The sequence below is a fragment of the Dermochelys coriacea genome, chromosome 9, assembly GCF_009764565.3.
Source record: "Dermochelys coriacea isolate rDerCor1 chromosome 9, rDerCor1.pri.v4, whole genome shotgun sequence".
Classification (NCBI taxonomy): Eukaryota; Metazoa; Chordata; order Testudines; family Dermochelyidae; genus Dermochelys; species Dermochelys coriacea.
The window spans coordinates 42,763,451-42,785,916 of NC_050076.1; the positions used below are offsets into that span (position 1 = coordinate 42,763,451).

Below are 22,466 nucleotides of genomic sequence, written 5' to 3' on the forward strand. Positions count from 1 at the left end.
AGCAACCCATCACCATACGAATGAAAGATAGGCAGAATAGTAAGAGACCTATATGACTCCATAAGGAACTCTTTAATGATCTGAAAATCAAAATGGAATCGTACAAGAAGTGGAAATGTGGACTAATTGCTAAGGATGAATGCAAAAGAATAGCACAAGCATATAGGGACAAAATCAGAAAGGCTAAGGTGCAAAATGAGTTACACTTAGCCAGGGACATAAAGGGCAACAAGAAGAGTATATTGGAGTAAGAGAGACAAAGGAAAGTGTAGGTCCTCTACTTAGCATGGAGAAGAAGAACTGATAATGGATGACACCAAAAAAGCTGAGGTGTTTAATGTGTATTTTGCTTCAGTCTTCACTAAAAAGGTTAATGGTGACCAGATGCTTAACACAATATTAACAACAAGGGTAAAGGAACACAAGTCGGAATAGGGAAAGAACAGCTTAAAGAATATTCAGATAAGTTAGATGTATTCAGGTCAGCATGGCCTGATGAAATTAATCTTAGGGTATTTAAGGAACTAGCTGAAGCCACCTCAGAGCCATGTGTGATTATCTTTGAGAGTTCATGGAGGAGGGGTGAAGTCCCAGAGAACTGGAAAAGACAAACATGATTCCTGCACTGAAAAAGGAGAACAGTCAGCCTAATTTCGGTATCTGAACAATACAGGAACAAATTATTAAGAGTTAGCAAGAACCTAGAGGATATTAGAATTTTAAGTAATAGCCAACATGAATTTGTCAAGAACAAATGATGCCAAACCAATCTAATTTCCTTTGACTGTTACTGACCCAGTGGATTTGGGGAAACAATAAGATGCAGTGTATCATGATTTTAGTAAGGCTTTTGACATGGTTCCACATGACATTTTCATAAACAAACTAGGGAAATGTGGTCTTGATGAAATTACTATAAGGTGGGTAGGCAACTGGTTAAAAAGACACACTCAAAGAGTAGTTATCAATGGTTTGCTGTCAAACTGAGGATTTGTCTAGTGGGGTCCCATGGGATCTATCCTGATTCCTGTATTTGATCAATGAGTTGGATAATGGCATGAAATATTTGCTTATAAAATCTGCAAATGGTACCAAACTGGGAGGGGTCATTTGCACTTTGGAGGATTACATTAGAATTCAAAAGGGCATTTGTTGATAAATTGGAGAATTGGTCTGAATTCAACAAGATGAAAATCAATAAAGACAATTGCAAAGCACTGCACTGAGGAAGGAAAAATCAAACACACAACTACAAAATGGGAAATAACTGGCTAGTCAGTAGTACTGCTGAACCTCCAGATCCTTTTATAGTGGATCACAAATTGAATGTGAGCCCATCCCAGGGCTGAAGCCCAAAGCCTGAGCCTCACTGCCTTTGGGAAGGTGGGAACTCATTGCCTGCCTGCTGCTCTCGCATTGTGCCCCAGGTGTCTCCAGAGGAGGGCAGGATCCAACTCTGCTGGTGGCCCCAGCAGCCAAGACCAAGGCTGTGCATCCAGGAGCAACAGGGAGAGGGAAGGGCTGCTATTTTGCCCCCTTCCTGCCAATCGCAACCCAGGAGGCTGTGTCTGCAAGGCCTTGTGGCCTCATGCAGCCATGGTGGCCACCTTTGAGAAATGCTGTACTAGACTGTGTGACGTGAATAGTCTCGTATGGTAAGTGAAAAGAAGGGAAATGTGCTGGTTAATTTGTGGCATTTCTTCATTGAGAATTTATGGAACACACAAAATGACAAATAGTTTAGATTTTAATTTGTTTAATTACATTCTGTCAAGATTTACTCAGCTTTTTTTGTTTTGGCTTTGGTTTTTAAGGTCACTTTTGGATCATCGCACAAAGTCTTCAGAGAAAACAGTAGTGATTACAAGGAAACTATGCTTACAAAAATAAGTTCATTGTCAAGTGACACTCAAACAGGAGCACATCTCTAAAGTAAGTATCACTGTGAAGCCTTTCTTTAATTGTTTATTATTTTTTTAAAAATCTTGACTATGACAGTTTAGTATGTCATTATTGCATTAGTGTGGAGTGATGTTCTACAAAATACTACAGAGGTCAAATGATCTACATGTCAGAGTGCAAAAGCACCAGTGAAATCTTTTTATAACATCATTGGAGAGGACATTGCTATCTCATTGGTAATTGCTGTCCTGTGGACTGAGATAGCTGCTGCTTCTGTCTAAGCTCCCAGGCATTCTTTGTGTGTGTGGTTGTGAACAGGTAGTGGTCTGGAGAAGACATGATAGCTATATGCCTAAAACCTGTTGGTCATTTTAATAACTCTGTCTGCATCTGATATTGAATTTGAAGCTGTAATACTTACATCATAAACTAGTTTTCCCTAATTATACATATGTTCCACTTCTTGGCAACATGCGAAATAAAATAGTATTAAAGAAAACTGGATAGTAAAGTATGAATTGTAAATCCTGGGTGGTTTGCTTATAGAACTGGCAACATACCAGCCTCTGCATGTTCATTTAGAGATTCATTTTTTTTTACTTTTTGTTTTTCAAACCTGACCTGAGGTTCATAAATTATATTAGAACCCAAACCCATCCTGATATCCAGCTGGTTCTGGATTGTATGTGGATATTTCAGAACCATAGTCACCAGCATAGTCTAAGATAAAGTGACCCAATTTGTATTTATAGCTGTCATTTGTAACCACCCTGTTTGGTATTTCATTAAGTATTGTTCCATTTGAGAGACCCTTTGGATTGCTGACACTTTATGTACGGATCATTAATGCTTTCCATGCTTTGGTAACGATTTTTCTTCAAGTGTTTTCTCATATCAATTCGAGTCAGAGACAAGTTTGACCGCTTGGGCGTCATTCTCAATGTCAACAAGTATAGAGTTTATTGGGGCTGTCCTGGATGCGAACCAAGCGAGAGCATTCCTCCCAGAGGCCTGACGTCTAATCCTTGCACACACAATGGCCGGTCTCTGCAGTTTTCCCACTACCACAGTGAGGCAGTGTCTCAAGCTGCTGGGTCACATGGCAACCTGCACTTACATGGTGCAGCATGCAAGGTTGAGGCTCAGGCCCCTACAGGTGTGGCTGGCATCCATATAACCCAGGCCACGACAGTCTGGACATGGTGCTCACCGTCCAGAGGCATACCCTTGATTCCCTGTGTTGGTGGCTGGATCCCCACATGGTGGGCGCCGGAGTCCATTCCGCCTTCCCCAGCCTGCTCTGACCCTGGTAACAGACGCATCTGCGCTGGGCTGGGGAGCGCATCTCGGAAGCCTGATGACTCAGTGTCTATGGCAGGTAGAGGAACTGGCCCTGCATATTAATATCAGAGAACTCAGGGCTATCCGCCTGGCGTGCCAAGTGTTCCTGTCCCACTTGCAGGGCCATCGTGTAGCGGTGCTGACGGACAACACCATGGCCATGTTTTATTTAAACAAACAAGGTGGAGCCCGGTTGTCTCCTCTGTCAGGAAGCCCTTCTACCTGCTGGGGGTTCAGAACTGGCAGACAGCTTGAGCAGACATTTCCTTATACACAAATGGTCAATTCGTCCAGACATTATCCACTCCACTTTCCGCAGCTGGGGGTTTCCCTGAATCGATCTGTTCGCCTCGCGAACCAACAGGAAGTGCCCAACCTTCTGCTCCTTCCGGGGTCACAGCCCGGGCTCGATCGCAGATGCCTTCCCGATTCCATGGTCCGGTCAGTTACTATACGCCTTCCTGCTATTTCCCCTGGTCCACAAGATGCTTCTCAAGGTCCGCAGGGACAAGGTGGATGTCATACTGGTGGCCCCAGCTTGGCCTCGCCAGTGCTGGTACCCCACTCTCTTGGTTCTGTCAATCCGGGCCCTGCTGCGTCTACCTCTTGCCCCCGACCTCATCTCACAGAATCACGGTAGTCTCCTTCACCTAGACCTTCAGTCTCTCCATCTCATGGTCTGGAGGATCTGTGGTTGAACCAGGCTGAGCTTGCCTGTTCGGACTTGGTGAGACAGGTGCTCCTGGAAAGCCACAAACCTTCTACCAGCATTGCGTACGAAGCAAAGTGGAAAAGGTTTTCCATTTCATGTGCTCAATGGCAGGTGTTCCCACTCCAGGCTTCAATTCCGTGCATCCTGGACTATCTAGTGCACTTGAAAGACCTGCATCTGGCATTCGGCTCTCTTAAAGTCCGTCTCACGGCTATCTCGGCATTCTCCCCGGGCATTGCCCGGTGTTCCGTGTTTGCATACCCCATCGTGGGATGTTTCCTGAAAGGTCTGGAAAAAGTCCGTCCCCCAATGAAGCCCCTGTGCCAGCCTGGGACCTTAACTTAGTGCTTTTCCATCTCATGTGTCCTAACTACTAGCTTCCTGCTCACTCCTCTATCTCTCCTGGAAGGTTGCTTTCCTAGTGGCCATTACTTCAGGACAACGTGTTTCTGAGCTATGGGCTCTCACATGTGAGCCACCATATACATTCTCCATAAGGACAAAGTTCAGCTTAGGCCTCATCCAGCTTCTCTACAAAAAGTTGTATTCCGTTTCCATGTCAGCCAGGATATTTTCCTGCCGGTTTTCTACCCAAAACCACATGCTAATCTTTGAGAGCAGCAGCAGCTGCGTTCACTGGATGTCAGAAGGGCGCTCGCCTTCCGCATAGATCAAACAAAGCCATTCCGCAAGACAACCCAGTTGTTCATTGCTATAGCGGAATGAATGAAAGGTGCGCCTGTTTGTTTCTTCCCAATGGATATCTTCATGAATCACTGCATGTATTCGCCCTTGTTATAACTTGGCAAATGTCCCTCCGCCTGCTGTTACGGCTCACTGCACGAGAACTCAAGCCTCCTCTGCAGCCTTCCTGGCACATGTACCCCTCCAGGAAATCTGCAGGGCTGCCACATGGGCCTCTGTGCATACCTTCACGTCCCACTACGCCATTGTCCATCAATCTCATGATGATGTGGCCTTTAGTAGGGTGATTCTTCAGTCTGCAATACCTTGACTCCAACCCCACCTCTGAGGAAAGGCTTGGGAGTCACCTAACTGGACTTGATATGAGCAAACACCCGAAGAACAGAAAGGGTGAGTAACCATTTTTTCTAACTGTTGTTGTTCGAGATGTGTTGCTCATATCTATTCCATTCCCCCCCACCTTTCCCTCTGTCGGAGTTGCCGGCAAAAAAGGAACTGAAGGGGGGTCGGGCCGGCAGGGTCATATGTAGAGCACTATACCGGCACTGCTCCAGGGGGCTCCACAGCCAGCCCGACGAGTAGCTGCTAGGGAATAGTTTTCAACTTCTGTGCACATCGTGTGCACACACACACCTAACTGGAATAGATATGAGCAACACATCTTGAAGAACAACAGTTACAAAAAGGGTGAGTAACCGTTTTTTATGAGGGATGCACAATATTACTGCATCATCTTTCTACATTTGCATGGTGTTTTATGAAGTCACTTTTTGTATTATATGTTGTTCCTAGTCAGTGTTCATTGCTGTACAAAACTCTAGCTACTAATAGTCTAGGTATAACAAAATTACTATTCTATTGTACTAAAAGGCAAGGAGGACTTCCTGTAAAGTAAGTCAAGGTTAATCTAGAGAAAATAGTGTTGGCTGACCCCTAAAAATTGCCACAGTGGTTTCCTAAGGTTCAGGAAAAAAATTGTGGACAGATCAAATTGCTCAGTACATCTTAATGAATGATCCATAGTTTTGGAATTGGACTGCATTTTTCTTAATGAAGAGGTATTGATAGGCTATTAACGTTTTTCTTACATACAAATAACTGCTAGGTTTGCAAAGTCAAACGCTCAAAGTTAGGAAATGTCAGAATTAAGATTGCTTGGGGACACTTAATTTTGTCCCCCTTGCACATATGCATTAGGATAGTCTTGCTCAATATTACATATAAAGTATATACCAGATATAGAGCCCATGTCTTGGTTCCTAGTCCAGTGCCTTGAACATGAGAGCATATTTTCTCTTTTTGCACTCCTTTATTTCATTCACAATCCATACTGTGCAATAAAAGATGCAGGGGTCCTGTAGATCTTTCAGACATCTGTTAATTGGTACTGGGGGATCAATTCCTTGCTCCACCATAAACTTCCTTTGTAACCTTGGGCAAGTCACTTAGGCACCTAAATATCTTTGTGGTTCTAGCCCTAACTTCCATGGATTTCAGTGGAAGTTAGGAGCCTGTGTGCCTTTCAGGATGTGGGCCTTACTTCTTCTTTGCCTCAGTTCCTTATCAGTAAAATGGGAAAGCATATTACTTCCCTAGCTCACAAGGGTGTTGAGATTATATTAAAGATTGGAGTGCTCAGGTACTATGGTGTGAAAGAGGCCATATTAAGATATAATAAATGTGATCATGTATTTAAAAATGGTATAATCTATACTGTAAAATAGAAATATAGAAGAATTTATATAATGCTTGATTGTGATCTCATTGTTGAACACATGAAATTACTCCTGAGTTACTCGGGTGTAAGCAAGAGGAGAATCTGGCCATTAAAATTTAAGGAAAAAACCTTGGTTTTAGTTTGTGGCAAAGAGCATTTTGGAATGTCTGTTAATTGCCAAAGGGAAAATTGCTCCTCTCTTTTAACTACTTCATATAAAGGAAGTATGTAGACAGTCATAATTTGGGCATAAAAATGTCTATGCAGATTACTGTCAGACAAGACTAAACTTTTCTTACTTGGTATTTTTTTTTCTAATCAAAACCAGAGAAAAATACATTGAGCTGCTGGAGTAACATTCTTCATTTTCATTCTAACATTTTATTCATTTTGTTTTCTTTCTGTGGGCAAAAAGTAAGTGATTTGAATCCTAAATTTTAATACAGTCAAGAGAATTGGAGAAAACCAAAATGCATTTAAAAATATTTAAACAAACTTGGGGCCATATCGTCAGCCATTGTAAATCAGTATGCTGAGGTTTACACCAGTTACTGATCTGGCCCATTATGTTAACTGAACAGTACAGATTTAAAAGGACTTAAAAAAGTCATGTATTCTGATCATCAGTTCATTCAACCTCGGAAACAAGGTCTAGTAACACAGATGATAATAGGGAGGCTAAAGTTAGATATTATTTCTCATTAAAGTCTTTTATTAGTTTCATGTTGGGTAACATAAGAGGAAAACATCTAGCAAATTAGCAATTTAATGAAATATTGCCTGTTTCCCACTTACAGCCTAGTTTTGGCAAGCTAGTTCTGATTCCAGAAATAATTGATTTTTCTGTTTAGTGAGTTCAGAATTCAGTCATTCCTAGCAGTAAGATAATATTGGAACAATTTACCAGAAGAAGTGTTGAACTCACCATTGCTTGGAGTCTTCAAGACGAGATTCGATCTTTATAAAAGACATTCTTTAATCTTCAATCCAGGCTTTGTTCTGCAATAGCGCTGCTCCTACTCAGAGTGGGTGCCGTCAGTAGAGTTGAAATTGCAGACCAGTTTTCCCCTTCCTGCAGCCTTTCACTGCCATATTCTCTCTTTCCTCTGCCAGAGTGGAATTGTGTCTTGAATCCTGCACATGCTTCTTGCCATTTAGCATATGGAATACTGTAATATAGAATATATTATTATATATAATATATAAACACAATTATAGTTAATTGTATCCATTTATTTACAAAATTGTTTCAAAATTACAGCTTGAAATGAGAAAAGGAGTACTTGTGGCACCTTAGAGACTAACACATTTATTTGAGCATAAGCTTTCGTGAGCTACAGCTCACTTCATCGGATGCATTTGGTGGAAAATACAGTGGGGAGATTGATATACACACACAGAGAACATGAAACAATGGGTTTTATCATACACACTGTAAGGAGAGTGATCACTTAAGATGAGCCATCACCAGCAGCAGGTGGGAAGGGAGGAAAACCTTTCATGGTGACAAGCAAGGTAGGCTATTTCCAGCAGTTAACAAGAACATCTGAGGAACAGTGGGGGGTGGGGTGGGGTGGGGGGGAGAAATAACATGGGGAAATAGTTTTACTTTGTGTAATGACTCATCCATTCCCAGTCTCTATTCAAGCCTAAATTAATTGTATCCAGTTTGCAAATTAATTCCAATTCAGCAGTCTCTCGTTGGAGTCTGTTTTTGAAGCTTTTTTGTTGAAGGATAGCCACTCTTAGGTCTGTAATCGAGTGACCAGAGAGATTGAAATGTTCTCCAACTGGTTTTTGAATGATATAATTCTTGACGTCTGATTTGTGTCCATTCATTCTTTTACGTAGAGACTGTCCAGTTTGACCAATGTACGTGGCAGAGGGGCATTGCTGGCACAAGATGGCATATATCACATTGGTAGATGCGCAGGTGAACGAGCCTCTGATAGTGTGGCTGATGTGATTAGGCCCTATGATGATGTCCCCTGAATAGATATGTGGACAGAGTTGGCAACGGGCTTTGTTGCAAGGATAGGTTCCTGGGTTAGTGGTTCTGTTGTGTGGTGTGTGGTTGCTGGTGAGTATTTGCTTCAGATTGGGGGGCTGTCTGTAAGCAAGGACTGGTCTGTCTCCCAAGATGTGTGGGAGTGATGGGTCGTCCTTCAGGATGGGTTGTAGATCCTTGATGATGCGTTGGAGAGGTTTTAGTTGGGGGCTGAAGGTGCTGGCTAGTGGCGTTCTGTTATTTTCTTTGTTGGGCCTGTCCTGTAGTAGGTGACTTCTGGGTACTCTTCTGGCTCTGTCAATCTGTTTCTTCACTTCAGCAGGTGGGTATTGTAGTTGTAGGAATGCATGATAGAGATCTTGTAGGTGTTTGTCTCTGTCTGAGGGGTTGGAGCAAATGCGATTATATCGTAGAGCTTGGCTGTAGACAATGGATCATGTGGTATGATCTGGATGAAAGCTAGAGGCATGTAGGTAGGAATAGCGGTCAGTAGGTTTCCGATATAGGGTCAAATAAATTTTTCTCAAATTTGTTAGTCTCTAAGGTGCCACAAGTACTCTTCTTTTTGCGAATACAGACTAACCCGGCTGCTACTCCGAAGCTTGAAATGAATGACCTTGTATGCCTCCAAACATATTAAATTATTGAGCCAATATTATATAATTTTCTCATTTTTAAAGAGTTGCCCAGATGGTCAGGCAATGAGTTCCATGTAAAAAATGATGATTAAATACCCTTGGGGTATGAGGCACATACTTATCCTCTTTAGCTACATAATCTATGGTTAATAGGTGGAGTTTCACCTTGCTAACCCGGTAACATGAGAGCATTCATAGAGTTTCCTGAATATAGACAAGGCTTTCAAAGAAAAAAAACGAACACATTTAATGTCTAATTAAATGCAAATTTCTAAAAGGGGCTAAACAAAATTATTTCCCTAACAAGAAAATAAGTACTGAAAAGCAGTTCAAAAACACAAGTGCAAATTGTTATTACCCTACAAAAATAATACAGCACACCTATATATAGCAAAATAATATTACTCAGCTGCTACCTCAGCCCAAGGCCCACTGATGTGACCTCACTGAGGGAAAGATTCTTGAAAAGTAGGATTTCCCCTGCTCTAGCTCCCTGTTTACCTGTTGCTGACAGTGTTTTACTACCATTGCTTATTGATACAACTTTTGTGTGTGGGAGGGAGCAAGAAACAATACACCTAGGAGTTAGTTATTTAGATCATTAAACACGACTGGTAGTGCTGACTCTTGCATGGGCATAGATCTAAATTGTAGTATGATCTCTTTCTTTCTTTTTGGAAGAGGTACTCTAACATCATCTAGTGGAGAGAAGGTGCAGTTGCTGGAGTGGTTTTTTAACATGCTCAAGAATTCTGCCTGGCAGAGTTATCATACAGTTCTTTCTAAGCAAGCACATTTTATTCTTGAAGTGAAAGCATTCAGGAAAAAACATATTAAAAACATCTCTTCTGTTGTACATGATAATTTGATTATCTGAAGGATTGATTCAGGAGTGTATGGTATTTCACACACAAGTGGTGTGATCAGTCTATCCTCTAAGACCCATCCATGCCCAATTGGGGAGGATGATTTTGGATGCGCTGTGTCATCCTGGAGTTAAGTCCAAAGCTGATTGTGAAGAGTTACAAAGGGATCTCACAAAGTTTGGGTGACTAGGCAACAACATGGCAGATGAAATTCAGTGTTGATAAATGCAAAATAATGGATGTTGGAAAACATAATCCCCACTAAACATACAGAATGATGGGGATCTCAATTAGTTGTTACCACTCAAGAAGTCATTGTGGATAGTTCTCTGAAAACAGCTATAGAGTGACATTCAAAAAAGCTACCAGAATGTTAGGAACCATTAAGAAAGGGGTAGATAATAAGAAAGAAAATATCCTATTGCCTCTCTATAAATTAATGGTGTGCCCACACCTTGATTATGGGGTGCAGTTTTCATTGTCCCATCTCAAATAAGATACATTAGAATCAGAAAAAGTAGAGAGAAGGGCAAAAAAAAATTAGTGATATGGAACACCTTCCATTTGAAGAGAGATTAAAAAGACTGGGACTGTTCATCTTAGAAAAGAGAATATGAATAGAAGTCTATGAAATCATGAATGGTGTGGAGAAAATGAACAGGGAAATGTTGTTTACCCCTTCACATAACACAAGAAGCAGGGGTCACCCAATGCAATTAATAGGCAGCTGGTGTAAAATCAACAGAAGGAAGTACTTCACACAAGGCACAGTCAAACTGTGGAACACTTTGCGAGCTGTGGCAGCTTCATGGACAGATCTTATGTCTCATACAAGAAAATCTGTAAAGCAGCACCTGGTTATCGGTTCGTACCACCTTCAAAATTCTACAAGCTGGGCATCCAGTCATCATCTGATGCAGCCTTCAGTAGAAAAATGCTCCTCACTGTAGTATCAAAGTAACTGTTAAGAAAGGGTTTTTGCATCAGTACATAACTCTACATAGTGCCCCACCAGTCTCCTCCCCACCCCAAGTGAACACTGATATAAATATCTCAGTGTCGTGGATCTCATTACGAATAAGAATAGGAAAATTTATCCATGTCTTACCTGAAAATTTCTTTATTTGGAGTATTGAAGTCCACAGATCCATCCCGCCCTGAATGGGCTGTTAATTTGGGAAAATATGCTGAATTATTTATTGGCACTCTAAGTTTGTTGTTCATTGAATTCCTTGCTTTACAGAAGGATTGTTCTATTTAATGCTTAATTTTCCTTATTGATATAGAGTTCTTAGTTTTTCTAGGCTATGAAAGTGTCTCAGCTGGTAGCTTCTCAGCGGTGGAGACGCACCTCTTGCACATTTTTCTTTCTCCTCCCTCCCCCCCCCCCATGTGAGGATTCTCGTTAAAGTAAAAGTTAAGCAAATGCATAAGTGTTTGCAGGATTGGGACCTATGGCTCTGATTCAGAAAAGCATGTAAGCACATGTTTAGTTTCAAGCTAATTAAGTTTCAAGTTATTATCTGTACTTCAGTGTAACTATTTGTGCTTCTCATTAAACACAAGCCTAAATGATTTGCTGGTCCTAATGGAATAGATTTGGGAGTGTGGGAATGGTGAAAATGGCTATACACAAAGGATGTCAAATTATGCAAAAATAAACTAAAACAGAGAGAGAATATACTGGAAATCTCCTAATTACTCTTAAGCATTTCTTGTAACTAAGCTTTTTATTTAAAAAAAAATAATAGAACTGGGATTTTCAGTTGACAATGTCTAAGGAGCCTGCTGCTATTAGATCTGAGTCAGGCACGGTATTTCTGCTCCACCAGTGATGGTCATGCTGACTCCTGCCCATGTAGAAGGGTGGTTGAATCCAGACACTCGTCGCTTGCCCAGGCCGAGCTGTGAGCTGCACCTCCCTTCGACACTGGAGGATTTGAAGCAGCCCAAGAACTGCTTCACCTCACGGCACCGTTCTGTCCTCCTAGACGGGACAGGTTGCAGGCACCGGTTGTTCCCCAGGCTCCTTCAAGAGGAAAGCCAGTTATGATGGCTGGCTGATCTACAACCCCGGAGTGCTACTCCCCAGCAGCGGAGCACACCCAGCAGCCACGCTGATCCTCAAGCCCTCAGCACGAAAGCACGGTGCCTAGAAGTACTGCTCCCCCATGGTCATCATTTTCAGACACCTTGGAGTTGGACTCCTATCAGTCCCAGAGGTGTAGGAGCAGACTGTCCATGTCAACCTGGGAACAGCACTCTTACCCAGCAAAGTGGGCTGCTCAATGGCAGCCCCCAGCACAATGGCCCTTTTGGATTCCATGGGCTTTTCATCAGAGCCAAGGTCACAGCCAAGGGTCTCATTCCAGGGCGACGACAGTGACCTTGGCTTCGTTTGTCCCCCTGCCAGCACTGCCGGCACTGGCAGTGTCGGGTAGGCCCATTATCACCTGCGCTACCATCTCGATGTCTCCAGCGCAGTTGGCACCGGGTCCAGCGGCCCTGGCACCAGCGGGGACTCCGGTGGCGACGTAGACTCCTGCACTGGCAGTGATGGCGATTCCGGCATTGAGAATGACATCAGCACCAATGATACTTTCAGCACTGGTGGTGCCCGAGTTGGTGTATGCAGCCCCTACACTGAGGGGCACAACACCATGTGCGTCAGCACTGGCCCAAGAAACCCAGGTGGTACGGCACCCCTTGGGTGCTGAAGAAAGTGAGCAGCCCCCCTCATGGGGGTCCCTTCCTTGTCCTCGTCAGATGAGGCATTGGCAGGCACAGTGACAGCCCCAGCCTTGGAGGACAATAGAGTTCTGCAGCAATTATTGCGGAGGGTTGCCCAGGGCCTGGGCATTCTGGGGGAGGAGGTAGTGGAGGATGCAGATCCAGTGGTGGACATGTTCGCCCCCTCTGGACCGGCACGTATTGCCCTGCCCCTCATAAAGACCATCTCCAATACCACGAAAACTCTGTGGCAGACCCCAGCCTCATTGTCCCCTTCGGCTAAGCTCAATGAAAGACGCTACTTTGTGCCATCCAAGGGTTACGAACATGCATACGTGCATCCCACACCTGACTCTCTCATGGTCGATGCTGCCAACCAACGCAAGGGTCAGGGCTTCCAGGGACACCCTCTCCACTCCCAAAGAATCAGGATATGGGAGAAAGGTCTACTCCACTGGAGACTTGCAGCTCCGCATATCCAGTCATCAAACCATCATCAGCAGGTACTCCTATAACAACTGCTTGGCGATGGCTAAATTCATGGAATTGCTCCCCTCAGACTCAGATGCCAAGTTTTCGCCATTGGTTCAGTAAGGGAGACTCTTCTCAAGGGCATCCCTTCAAGTAGCACTTGACGGGACTATGGCCACAGGAGTCTATGAGAAGGGGCTCATGGCTCCAGGTTTCTGGTGTCCCCTACAAGGCACAGCAGACCATTCAGGACCTGCCTTTTGAGGGTGAGACTCTTCTCAAAAAAAAAAAACTGACAAAAGGATAAACAGCCTTAAAGACACCAGAGCCACCCTCAGGTCCCTGGGCCTCTATATGGCTTCAACGCAGCAGAGACACTTCTATCCGCAGCCTCCTCAGTGATTTGGTCATCAGACCCGCCAAGATGGCTCCAGAAGGAGAAATTGGAACAGCAGGAGAAGGCAGTGTCAACCCTCTGGCCAGGGCTCAGGACAATCCAAGCCATCTTCAGGAGCCAGACCGGTCTTTTGAAGGTGTGGTCAAGGACCGGCGCACCAGAGAGAGGTCTGGTTCCACCCCGCCTTGTCTTTTCACCCCGACTATCCCCTTTCTACTGTGCATGGTCCTGTATTACTTCGGACCACTGGGTGCTCCACACAGTAGAGAGGGGATACTCCACCCAATTCTGTGCCCTCCTGCTCTTCCACCTCCTTTCCCCATCCCTCTTCAGGGACCCCTCTCATTAGCATTCCTTATACAGGACATGCACTCCCTCCTATCGCTAGGGGAAGTGGAAGAGGTTCCTCAAGTGCAGAAGGGCAAGGGCTTCTATTCCCAGTATTTCCTAATACTGAAAGCCAAGGGTGGCCTCGGTCCCATCTTGGACCTGCGAGAACTCAACAAGTTCGTGAAGAAACTCAAGTTCCGCACGGTCTGTTTGGCCTCCATCATCCCCTCGCTGGATCCAGCAAACTGGTATGCTGCCCTTGACTTGAAGGACGTGTATTTTCATATTGCAATTACTCAGCCCCTCAGAAAGTACCTCAGGTTTTTGGTGACTAATACCCACTACCAATTCAGTCCTTCCGTTTGGCCTGTCAGCAGCATCTCGATTCTTCACCAAGTGCATGGCAGTTGTTGCAGTGTTCCTGCGCGGGCAACAGGTACAGGTGTTTCTGTACTTTGACGGCTGGCTGATCAAGGGCCGTTCCAGTACCCAAGTGGAAGTTCAGGTCAGATTCATCAGAGCCACTTTTGACAGCCTGGGTCTAAACGAAGCAAAATGGACTCTGTCCCCTGTCCAGAGGATAGAGTTTATAGGGGCAGTACTGGACTCGACCCAAGCCAGGGCCATTCCTGCCGGAAGCAAGGTTTAAGGCCCCAGCAGATATCATTTGAGGCATCAGACAGTTTCCCACCTCCACAGCAAAGAACTGCCTGAAGCTTCTCGGTCACATGGCTGCCTGTTCCTATGTAGTGTAGCATGCCAGACTTCAGACTTCGATCTCTTCAGTCGTGGCTCACGTCAGTGTATTGCCCAGCCTGGGACAGGTTGGACAGGATCATGACCCTGCCTCTCCCAGTCCTTAACTCCCTCCTGTGGTGGCTTGACCTCAGGAGGTGTACCGAGGGGTCCCATTCACCAGTCCACAGCCGTGTCTCTCGCTAGTGATGGACGCATCAGACTTGGGCTGGGGAGCTCATCTGGGAGACCACAGGACCTAAGGTCTCTGGTCTCATGCAGACCTGGCTCTCCACATCAAAGTCAGAGAGCAGTGCGCCGAATATTCCAGACCTTCTGTGCACACTTAACGAGACATTGTGTATCTGTTATGATGGACAATATAATAGCAATGTTCTATATCAGCAAATGGGGGCGCAGGCTCGTCTCCCATGTACCAAGAAGCCCTTATGCTGTGGGACTTCTGTGCGGAACATTCAATAAACTTGCAAGCGTCATACCATCCCGGGGTATAGAATGAGTTGGCAGACCACCTCAGTGGGTCATTTCACAGCCACGATTAGTCCCTTCGCCCGGACGTCACGTTTTCAATCTTCCAGAGGTGGGGCTTTCTCCAAATAGACCTATTTACCATGCAACATAACAGGAAATGCCAGCAGTTCTGCTCCTTCCAGAATCACAGCCTGGGCTCCAGAGCAGATGTGTTCCTTCTTCCATGGGAGGCCATCTCCTTTCCACCCATACCGCTCATTCACAAGGTACTGCTCAAGATCCAGAGGGAATGAGCTCAGGTCATATTGATAGCACCAGCCTGGCCCTGTCAGCACTCCTAGACATGTCTCTGGAAGCCCCAGTCGCTCTTCCAGACCTTCTGATGCAAGATCATGGTCATCTTCAACATCCAAACTGCGTGTCGCTTCACCTCATGGCGTGGAAGCTCCGTGATTGAACCCAATGGAGCTTTCCTGTTCAAACCAGGTTAGACTAGTCCTTGGCAGCAGGAAACCCTCTACGATAGCCACCTACCTTGCCAAGTGGAAGAGATTTTCAATGTAGTCGGCGCAGCGCCTTTCATTCCCAACACTAGCCTCAGTGCTGCTCATTCTGGACTACCTCCTCCATCTGAAGCAGCAGGAGCTTTTGTTTTCTTCAATAAGAACAGACTTAGCCACCATATTGGCCTTTCATCCGGGCGCAGGGAGGCCGCTTAATGTTTGCTAACTCTATGGTCCGCTGATTTTTAAAAGGACTCGATACGTCCTCGCGTCCGTCAGCCTGTCCCCACCTTGGACCCCACTCTGGTCCTCTAGGCTCATAGGACCACCCTTAGAACCATTGGTGACATGCTCCATGCTCTATCTGTCTTACAAGGTGGCATTCATGGTAGTGATAACCTCGGCCAGGAGGGTGTCTGAGCTCAAGGCTCTAACACCAGAGCCTCCTTACACGTGTTCTATAAGAACAGGGTTTCCTCCTGAAGGTTGTGTCACAGTTTCACATCAACCAGGACATCTTTCTCCCGGTATTCTACCCTAAGCTGCACTCGACTGGCAGGGAGCAGAGACTTCACTTACTGGATGTCCGCAGGGCACTAGCCTTTTACATTGAGAGAATGAAGCCATTCAGAAAATTGGACCAGTTATTCGTGGTAGTGGCGGACAGAATGAAAGGTCTGCCTGTGTCGTCACAATGCATTTCATCATGGATCGTGTCCTGCATTTGTGAGTGCTACATCCTAGCAGGGGTTCCCGCACCCCCAGTCACTGCGCTCTCTACCCAGGGCGCAGGCTTCGGCAACAGCATTCCTGATGTGGTCCTCCATCCATACTTTCATCACGCACTATGCGATTACCCAGTAGGCCAGAGACTCTGCAGCCTTCAGACGAGCAGTGCTCCAATTAGTAGAAGACTCCAACCCTGCCTCCTGAACTTAGGCTTGTGGGTCACCTGATTGGAATTGACAGGAACAAGCACTTGAAGGAAAAATGTTACTCACCTTCTTGTAACTGTTCTTCGAGGTGTGTTTGTTCATGTCCATTCCAATACCCACCCTCCTACCCCTCTGTCGGAGTAGCCGGCAAGAAGGAACTGAAGCAGTAGCGGGTCGGCTGGGGTCTATATTGAGCACCATTATGGAGCGACTCCAGGGGGCACCCAGGCCGACCTGACAGATGCTGCTGGGGAAAAATCTTCTTGCTACTGTGCATGTGCACACGAACATATTTGATTAGAATGGACATGAACAACGCATCTCGAAGAACAACAGATACGAGAAGGTAAGTAACCATTTTATATGGTTTTGCATGACCTTCTTATAAGCAAACTAGGGAAATACATCCTAGATGGGGCTACCTATAAGGTGTGTGCATAACTGTTTGGAAAATTATTATCAGAAGTAGTTATCAGTGGTTCACAGTCAAGCTGGAAGGGCATATCAAGTGGGGTCCTGCAGGGATCAGTTCTTGGTCCAGTTCTGTTCAATACCTTCATCAGTGATTTTAGATAATGGCATAGAGAGTACATTTATAAAGTTTGCGGATGATACCAAGCTGCCAGGGATTGAAAGTGCTTTGGAGGATAGGATTAAAATTCAAAATGGTCTGGACAAACTGAAGAAATGGTCTGAAGCAAATAAGGACAAATGCAAAGTACTACATCTAGGAAAGAACAATCGATTGCATACGTACAAAATGGGAAATGACTACCTAGAATGGAGTACTGCAAAAAGGGATCTGGATCACAAGCTAAATATGAGTCAGCAGTGTAACACCATTGCAAAAAAAAAAACAAAAACAAAAACAAGCATCATTCTGGAATTCATTATCAGGCGTGTTGTAAGCAAGACACAAGAAGTAATTCTGCTCTACTCTGTGCTGATTAGGCCTGTATCCAGTTATGGGTGCCACATATCAGGAAAGAAGTGAACAAATTGAAGAAAGTCCAGAGGAGAGAAACAAAAATCATTAAAGGTCTAGAAAATACGACCTATGAGGGAAGATTGAAAAAAATGGCTAAATTTGTTTAGTCTGGAGAAGTGAAGATTAGTATGGGGGGGTGGGGGGTAGGAAGGACACATAACCATTTTCAAGTACTGAAAAGGTTGTTATAAGGAAGAGGGAGAAAAATTGTTCTTGTTAACCTCTGAGGATGGGATAAGAAGCAATGGGTTTAAATTGCAACAAAGGTGATTTTTAGGTTGACGTTAGGGAAAACTTTCTGTTAGGGTAGTTAAGCACTGGAATAAATTGCCTAGAGAGGTTGTGGAATCTCTGTAATTGGAGATTTTTAAGAGCAGGTTAGACAAACACCTGTCAGAGATGGTCTAGATAATACTTAATCTTGCCTTGAATGCAGGGAACTGTATTAGAAGACCTCTCAAGGTCCCTTCTAATCCTATGATTCTGTGATTTAGCATCTGGATGTAACTTGCATGTTGTGGTGATGAAGGAAGAATAGTTAAAACCAGAAGAACAAAGGTTATTTTTACTTATGCACTGGTTTTCCGGGCTAGTCTAGTATATCCTAGAAAGGTCATGGCCAAAAGTAACAACATGAAAGGACCTTGTGGTCTTCAAATGCATTACATTTTTATAACAAACTCAAAAGGAATTAAGGCAAAATTCGTACATATGAAAAAGAATTTCATTTGTAATGCTTGTTCTTTAACAGGCTTTCAGTACAATGATTTTTAGTGGGGACCATTTTTATTCTAAAATATTGCCAGTTTGGGGGGGGGGGAGTTTTTGTCTGATTATACTCCACAGACACTTCTCATGTGTTACAGCAACTCCAAACAAAGGAATAAAAATTAAAGTAACCATACACATCGAAACAACGATGAGCTGCCAATTGTATTCACTATTAGCAGGGAAGGAGAAATCAAGTGTTTCTATCGAAAGTCCAGAAGGACCTTGTGACGGGTTGGATCACAGAAAACCCCTTGGGAACTGTCAACTGATGTGCTGGGACTATCTCTAAGCCTGTTTTCCTTGGCAGCTTCGGACTTCAGAACCCTGCTTGGTTGTGCCAGACACACTTGCCTGCTACAAACACAGACCTAGATCTAAACCACATCCCACACAAGCTGCAGGCTTAACTGAAAACAGCTTAAGAAGTGTTCCTGTCTCCAACACTGAGATGCTCAGCTCCCAATGGGGTCCAAACCCCAAATAAATCGGTTTTACCTTGTATAAAGCTTATACAAGGTAAACTTATAAATTGTTTGCCCTCTATAACACGGATAGAGAGAGATGCACAGCTGTTTCCCCCCCGCCCCCCAAGGTATTAATGCATACTCTGGGTTAATTAATAAGTAAAAAGTGATTTTATTAAATACAAAAAGTAGGATTTAAGTGGTTCCAAGTAATAACAGACAGAACGAAGTGAATTACCAAGCAAAATAAAATAAAACATGGAAGTCTAAGCCTGATACAGTAAGAAAGTGATTATAGATGAAATCTCACTCTCAGAAATATTCCAATAAGTTTCTTTTACAAACTAGCCTCCTTTTTGTCTAGGGCCAGCAATCACTGACACCCCTGTGATTACTGTCCTTTGTTCCAGTTTCTTTCAGGTAGCCTCTCAACCCCCAAAGGATATCTTATGAGCCCGTTTAAGACAGAATGGAGGGGTCTCCCAGGGGCTTAAATAGACTTTCTCTTGTGGGTGGAGACCCCCTCCTCTCTCTCCTATCCAAAGTCCAGCTCCAAGATGGAGATTTGGAGTCACATGGGCAAGTCACATGTCTGTGCATGACTGAGTTCCTTACCAGCCAGGCCACATTCCCGGAATGGTCAGATGTGGATTGGCATCTCCAAGTTCATTGTTAGCTTAAGTGTTTCTTGATTGGGCACTTACTCAGAATAGTCTTTTTTCAGGAAGCTGACTAACTCCTTCACTGAGGCTAGTTAAAATTAAACAAGTACATGGCCAATATTCATAACTTTGAATACAAAAGTGATACTCATACAAATAAGATGAATATATCCAGTAGATCATAACCTTTGCAGAGATGTTACATGGCATATCTAGCATAAAACATATTCCAGTTATGACATATTTACTTTCATAAGCATATTTCCATAAATCATTATGGGGTGCAATGTCACAGACTTGTGAACTATATTTTTCATAACTAAGGAAAGCGAATACTCCCTTCTTGACTGCAGTATGTTAGTTAATATTGAACATTTAAGTGTCTTCATTTAAGCAGTACTGAAACTTACTGCAAACCCGAATACAAGCCTGTTGTTTTGAGCAGCTGCTTAAATTCCTAAAAAATACTACAAATTAAAATACTTCATAAAAATGGTCAAATCCTTCAGATTAAATATCCATATCGTTATCTCTTCATTTCAATGTTTTGTCCATACTTGGCATAAAATCAAGAGGTTCTCAAATACTTTGAAATTTAAACAGAACTCAATCAGAACGTTTGAAAGTTTCAAACAGCACTCTACAATAAATCATCTGTGTAGTGTGTGCATTATTCCTGTTTGTATTATAGTAGTGCCTAGTGTCCACAGTGGAGATGGAAACCCATTCTGAGAACAGCAGTAAGAAAGTTCAGATGGAGTTTGTGTACAGCAGCTGCGTCCCTGACCCCTTTTTAATCCCCCTTGCTTCTTGACCAATCAAAACTGATTTTTACTGTAGTGCAGTAAGAAAAGTCAGCTGTATAGTGTGGGGTAGTGCTATCACATACATGCCTCAACTTCTCCGTGAACCCTATGACCAAATCATTCTGTACACCAATGGTGCATCCCCTCCTACACAGAGCCCAGCTACAGGGGCCCCCCCTTGCCCAGATACCCTCCTTCCCCCCTCAGAGCCCAGCTGTGGCCCCCACACACCAGACACTTGTCTTCCCCCGCCCCCGAGCCCAGGGATCCACAGGGAGAAACAGCCGGATGCTTGGTCCCAGGCTTGCATGGAGTTTCCTGCTCGCCGCTGTCTCCTTCCCTTAGGGTGTGCTGGGAACTGCAGCTGCTAGGAACCCTCTAGCTCCCTCCCCCTCCCACTGGCAGTGTCTTCTATGTGCAAACTGGGCTCTTCCGGGTTCAGCAGCCACTAGTGGTGGCCAGCAGCACTGCAGCCCATTTCTGTGGAGGAAAGGAAATTCTGCGCACACAACGTTCCTTTCTGCATAATTCTGCATTGCACACTGACGTAGAATCTCCCCAAGAGTAATGTTAATTAAATTCAAGACAGACTTTTCAAACTGGGATGCCTAAAATTAAGCTTGTGACTTTAGTAACAGAGGCCTGATTTGTTTTGAGAACCTACAAATGTACTTGAAGTCATTGGGAGGTTTAACTGCCCAATACCTTTTGATGATCACTGTTTTTATTAACTATATAAATATGGAAGTAGACGCTCAGCTGTAGGTACTCACATTTGAAAATCTTATCCTCAACTTTTATTGTTTAATGCAGATTAAAATATGAGGGAGGTGGCAGAATAATGTTAAAATGAAATAAGGCTACAAAAATTAACTGAACAAAACAATATAAAAAGCCCAACAATTCTTAATTTTTGATGCTGGAAATGCTTACTTGTATATTTAGTTTAAAAAGAAAAGGAAGAAATCTATCTTGATTGCTTAAATTCATACACATCTTTTTCATACCAGTCTAAATATTACCCAACAATTAAAATACGCTTAAAATATATGCCATATATGTGGCATATATGTGTCTACATTTTTCTCAGAAAGATAAATGCTGTTTATTTTTTTAAAATCTAATTTCATCAACAGTTCTCACTAAAAGGGGCTATCTAATCTCCTATTGCATATAGTCAGTTCATGCCAGTTTAAACAGACTCCTGGGAAATAGATGCAATATTTATAGTAATTTATGGTTTAGAAAAACCTCTTCATGGCAACGTTTTAGATGTTTTGAATTCTTATAAGCTTTGCCATAATTTTGGAATGCCAATTGTGTATGAAAGTACTTGGGTGAAAACATCTTCTGGCTTCACTGACTTCAGTGTTTTTAATCATGCTATTTATATTATATTTTTTAATTGTTAAACCATTTAAGTTGAAATTGACCTGTACAGCTGCAGATGGCCAAAATGTAGCAAGGCTGCAGTGCTTCCACTCTGTTCAGGAAATGCAATTGACCCAAGAAAAATCCACAGACTTGCAGTGTGAATTTGGGCTAAGCACTTAATCTGTCTGTACGTTAGTTCTTATTTGTAAAATGGAAATACTAATGCTTTTTCTTCCATCGTTTGTCTCGTATAGACTTGAGATCTTGGGGTTAGGGACTTCTTTTACACTGACTTTCAGTTTTAAGTGAAGAAAAGTTTTCAGTTCCATATATCACCCAATGTGTGCATCAGTTCCCTTGGACACATCCCATTCACAAGCTCTGCATGAGAGATGTGAATTTCTCCCTTGAGTAAGGAAGAAGAGTTTTTTTTTGTTGACGTTTTATTTTGAAAATGTCATAAAGTATAACAAACCACACTTCATATTCTAACTTACTTATCCAGCTTTGTCACCAGATACCCTTCTTTCCTTCATTCTCAAATGTTTCCTTTCATGGTTCTTTATTCATTTTTAGAGTATTGAATGTTTGTATTCAATATGTATGTTTGTATGTTTATGTATTTAGAAAAATGATTACAAAAATGATGTTGTCAATGCCTGGTGTTTCTTGTCCTTAGACTATGTGTTATGCTGCTGCTGTTTCCTAGTATATTACTGTGGTTAGATTGTCCTCTAGTCTGCCAGGGACAGTGAGATATTGTTGTGGCCTTTTCTAACTGTTTTCATTGCTGCAAGAATCTTACTTAGTCTCCTGACTGCCACATGACAGAACAAGTAGTAAATAAAGACTGTATTGATGGCAATGGTGTTCATCTTGAAATGTGGTGTTTAACAGTTGCAACAAGTCATTACAACAC

General features: G+C 43.3%; 1 protein-coding gene across 6 annotated transcripts in view; it reads left to right on the top strand.

The window, feature by feature from the left end:
• PIK3CB (phosphatidylinositol-4,5-bisphosphate 3-kinase catalytic subunit beta) overlaps window positions 1–22,466 on the top strand; it is a 215,510-nt gene that overhangs the window by 60,814 nt on the left and 132,230 nt on the right. For 5 of the 6 annotated variants that reach the window (XM_043491820.1, XM_038416277.2, XM_043491825.1 and 2 more), the window contains exon 2: window positions 1,815–1,932. The exons of the other annotated variant lie outside the window; for it this stretch is intronic. The gene's annotated coding sequence lies outside the window, so the exon portion shown is untranslated. The remainder of the gene's footprint in view (window positions 1–1,814; window positions 1,933–22,466) is intronic. 6 annotated transcript variants of the gene reach the window in all.